Below are 4,844 nucleotides of genomic sequence, written 5' to 3'. Positions count from 1 at the left end.
TCACCAAAGAACATTCAGGTAGAAGCCAACAGTCAGGAATGAGTCGGGGAGGACCTGCACTCAGCCTGGACTCAGTTGGGTGGTGGACATGCAGCCCCTCGGATGGACCTGGTACCTGAGAGGTGACTATGAAGGCTCTCACCAAACCAAGGAGCTGCGAGAGAGCTGCTGGGCTGGCCCAAGACCTTTAGCCACCTGAGGCAAACCACAAAATGCCCCCCACCCCCAGGGAAGATGGGCAGAGTGAAGATCTACTTCAGGAACAAGGGAGGGAATCAAATCAACCTTACCCAATGGTTGAACTGGGAATCAAAGGCTGTCATGGGGGAATCGGGCCTGCTCCAAATCATGCCGGGTGAGTGAAGACCCCAGGAGATCCCAGAGGGCACCCTCCCATCATTTCCTCCCTGGGGGTTGGAAGGAGATCAGCAGTGGCCCCTATTCATCGAGAGACCGCTGTGGAGACAGCATGGAGGGGGCTGCCGAGGATGCAACCAGGGCCAGATTTAGGTTTGATGAGCTACTGAAGGCAATGGGGCCCTTTATATGTCCAGCTGTCCTTTGTCAACAAATTGTCACTGTTATTTTTGTGTTGAATATATGCTATATGGCATATACCTAATAGGTATCTAAAGCCATTTGCACATAACAAAGTATCTATTTTATCAAAGTACAGTGGTACCTCGGGTTAAGTACTTAATTCGTTCCGGAGGTCCGTTCTTAACCTGAAACTGTTCTTAACCTGAAGCACCACTTTAGCTAATGGGGCCTCCTGCTGCCGCTGTGCTGCGCCACTCGATTTCTGTTCTCATCCTGAAGCAAAGTTCTTAACCTGAGGTAATATTTCTGGGTTAGCGGAGTCTGTAACCTGAAGCGTATGAAACCCGAGGTACCACTGTAATTGTTGAACTGAAATACAATTAAGAAGAGTTATATTAATAGTGAATTGGGGGGGGGAGTGGGGCCCTAAGCTATAGTTTGTTTAGCTTATACGTAAATCTGGCACTGGATGCAACAGATCCAGCTGCGGTTGGGGCCACAGAAACAGCAGTGCTTGATGTGTTGCTGGATCCCTCCCCAGTGGATCCTGGCAGTGGATCCCCCCCAATGAATCCTCACATTGCCTCATGGGTGGGCCAGCCCTGCTGCTCAGGGAAAGATTCTTGATGGCTTTAATTTGGCCACTTAAGGAAGGAGAGAGAAAGCTGCTCTAATGAACTGTGCTTTGGAAGGAAATATTCAGTAAACAGGTCACCCGGAGGAGCCATTTGAAGGGCTTGAGATCAATGGGCTCCACTTACTTTCTCTTTAAAGGCTAGGATGAAGGAGGAAAAAACACCCCCACTATCTCTTCACATATCTTGCTTCACAGGGTGTGGGTGTGGGTGTGTTCTTGGCCAATCTCAGGGCTATTTCCCCATTACTTCCTTCCAAGGCGATCTAAATCGCTTACCGCACATTTCAAAAGTTTGCCACTCCCAGTCAGTCTTTATTTCTCCTTTTGGGGGGGGGGGGCTTTTTATGGAGTGAACTTTGTTATGGGGAAGTTTATGCCTATAAAAATGCACCCGGCATAACAGAAACGGGGAAAATGTTGTTGCCTTGGTGACTATACGGTGACCTTAAGAAAGAACACAACTGCTGTTTGAATAATAGCCTGGAGAGTAATCTAAATCAAATGATTTGCTGGGCTAAACTTAATGACTTTTCTGTTAGGAGAAACTACACAAATGTGTGATTCAAGGATATAAAAGAGTGGCTTTTCTTCTGAACTATCACATTTAGCTATATTCCCTTGGCATTATGGAATTAGTGGAGACAATTTCTGCATCACAGAGAAGATAGTTCAGGCCTTTTCCTCCAGCAATAAATCTGTCTACAGAATAATGGTTTAACTTTTCATGGGAAGACCTTTAAAAGCCTCATCCTAAGGTAATGTTATGAGTTTGTGGGGGAGGAAGTCGGCAGCATGAGAGGCCTTCTAACCCCTGGATCCAGCAAGTGATAAAATAAAAGCCAGGATAGCTTCCTATTTTTGAGATGATCGCCTGGGTGATGGTCCATTAAATGAAACAAAGGAAAGGGGCTCTGTGCGAGATGTCAAATGGGTGAGGTCCCTCCCTCAACTCATAGATAGTTAGAAGGACAAAGCAGCGCAGGCCTTTTTCTCTGTTTTGGCTTCTTGACCACTCTTCTTGTGGTTGTTTTGTTAGCTTTCTGCCTTGCCTCTTCCTTGCCCTCACTTACGTGGTGGCATCCTGCAAGTGCATGCAGGATAGCAGTCTGCAAGCCCATTTCCTCAAAAGTAAAGAGCCACTGACCTCAATGGGGCTTTGCAAGTGGCTAGTTGGGCTTGTGAGCTGTTATGGTGACCTCACTGATGCGGGAGCAAGCCCCCTCTGAGGAAATGTGCATGGCTTGGAGCCCATGAAGTCTGGCATTCAGCCCTCCCATTCCTCTTTTCCAGGAGGGGCCCGTCCCGTTTCACCGCCTGAGGCCAAACGGGAAGGTGCTGCCCCGCCATTGCTCCTCCACCAAACCCTCACTTACTGGAGTTGCGCTGCGGCAACAGCTTCTGGAAAGATCTCACAAGACCTTGTGGAGCTCTCATGAGATCTTGTCAGAAGTTGCCGCCATGGCTTTTCTGGCGGTAGTGGAAAGGGTAGGTGGATTGTCCACAGGGGTCTTGCTTGCAGGATTCCACCATTTGAGGTGATTAGCACAGTCCACCTCATGGGCTGGCCGGCTTGCTCCTTTCTGCAGAACCAGGACAGGTTCAATTCCAACCACTGATAGGAAACAGGCCTTGTGCAACAGCCTTTGGGAATGTGGGGGAATGTTGCTAACCCTCCTTTCTGGAGCTCCCTGTGGCACCTTGGCCAGAAGATCGTCTGCTGGCAGACAGGCTCCTCCCCGGTCACCTCTTGGCTCCCTCGCACACATGCCTGCGAAGCTCTTCCTCCATTGCCAGCTGTGCAGGAGCTCAAGAGTGTTGACCGGTGGGAGGGCGGGCCCTAACCTGGGCACTGGGGGCAAATCAGTCATCCGGGCAAAATGTCTCAGACGGAAGTAAAGCTGTCACAAGTTCTTTCTTATTTACAAGAAGTAGCTGGGTTTTAGAGAAGTAGAAACCTAGTTTTGTAAGCCAGGAGTGTCAGAGGAAGGAGAATTCTGACAGGACTTGTTGCTGTTTCGTGTAGAGGAGGTGGGGATTAATAGGACTTTAGCCTATATTTCAACTTAAGTACGAGAAATTGGCTCATACTGGGGCAGGACAGTCCTTGAGATCATGGACTATGCCAGGGAGTAGAAATTTGTGATCTTTCCCATGTTGTTGGACACCAGTGCCCATCACCCCTGAGCATTGGCCATGCTGGCTGGAGTTGATGGGAGTTGGAGTCAAACACCATCTCAAGGCCACCATGTTGTTTTGTTTCTGGGTAATAGAGAAGGTCTGATGGGACCCTTCAGCCTCGAAGGCTGAATTGAACCTCCAGTGACCATTCACTTACCTCTGTGGCAGGATAAACGTATCACATTCTCTTTGGATTGGCAAGTCTTGCTTCTGTCCTGATTCATATCTTCTGGCCCACAGATCTGCCTGAGTTTCAAACGATGGCACCGTGCCTCATCGTGAACAACAACAATTGTTCAGACCCAGCCAAATCCGTTGAAAAATGAAAATGTTCATTCTTCTACTTGTTCTTGTGGCAACTGTGCAAGCCAGGAAGAATATGAGTGGAGAACCACAAGACGGTGTCCCACCAGGTGACAGCATGGTAGCCCTTCCGTGAAGCAATGTGGGTCACCTGCCTCACCTGCCTTGCCACAGATACCCTCAAGGTAGCCTGCTTCCTTGGCTATGGCGGATGACGTAGTCTTGTCACGAAAGCTGAACTAGGATTCAACAGGAGTACTGTGTCCAGTTCTGGGCACCACAGTTCAAGAAGGACACTGACAAACTGGAACGTGTCCAGAGGAGGGCAACCAAAATGGTCAAAGGCCTGGAAACCATGCCTTATGAGGAACGGCTAAGGGAGCCGGGCATGTTTAGCCTGGAGAAGAGGAGGTTAAGGGGTGATATGATAGCCATGTTCAAATATATAAAAGGATGTCACATAGAGGAGGGAGAAAGGTTGTTTTCTGCTGCTCCAGAGAAGCGGACACGAAGCAATGGATCCAAACTACAAGAAAGAAGATTCCACCTAAACATTAGGAAGAACTTCCTGACAGTAAGAGCTGTTCGACAGTGGAATTTGCTGCCAAGGAGTGTGGTGGAGTCTCCTACTTTGGAGGTCTTTAAGCAGAGGCTCGACAACCATATGTCAGGAGTGCTCTGATGGTGTTTCCTGCTTGGCAGGGGGTTGGACTCGATGGCCCTTGTGGTCTCTTCCAACTCTATGATTCTATGAGCCAGTCCAGTCCAGTCAACCCAACTCCTGAACATGGACCATTTTGTCTCATTGAGCCAAATGTCTTAGGCCAATCCCTGTGTCCCCTACATTATAAACCATAGGTGTGATATCTCTACATGCAGGAGAATCTTAATGCAAATGGAGGGAATGCCATTGTGTAGGAGCCAGAAATTCAAATAGTATCACTTGTGAAAGTGGTCTTAAAAGATACAGCATGAAATGTTTATCAACCTAGCACTGCTCTCCCTGTCAGGACCATGCCAAGTTAGAACCATGCCAAGTTAGGGCCACCGACAGCAGCACCCATGGCTGTTCCCCACCCACCGGGGATCAGCTTGCTAAATGAAGTGCCAGCATTTTTAGGTGAGTTCCTCCCACTTTTTTTTTTTTCATTCTGACCCAATCTTGATGCTATGTTTTTTGGAATGT

The 4,844-nt window shown here is 48.5% G+C and overlaps 1 protein-coding gene across 1 annotated transcript in view; it reads left to right on the top strand.

Moving 5' to 3' along the window:
• The first annotated feature begins 78 nt into the window (after nucleotides 1-78).
• Nucleotides 79-4,844, top strand: part of LOC310690143 (uncharacterized protein) — a 64,027-nt gene continuing 59,261 nt past the window's right edge. Inside the window, exons 1-2 of the mRNA XM_083468768.1 lie at nucleotides 79-355; nucleotides 3,596-4,778. The gene's annotated coding sequence lies outside the window, so the exon portion shown is untranslated. The remainder of the gene's footprint in view (nucleotides 356-3,595; nucleotides 4,779-4,844) is intronic.

The sequence above is a fragment of the Podarcis liolepis genome, assembly GCF_965112155.1.
Source record: "Podarcis liolepis genome assembly, chromosome: 12".
Taxonomy (NCBI): Eukaryota; Metazoa; Chordata; class Lepidosauria; order Squamata; family Lacertidae; genus Podarcis; species Podarcis liolepis.
Note: the sequence above shows the minus strand (reverse complement) of the source record. Positions and strands in the feature narration are given on the sequence as shown.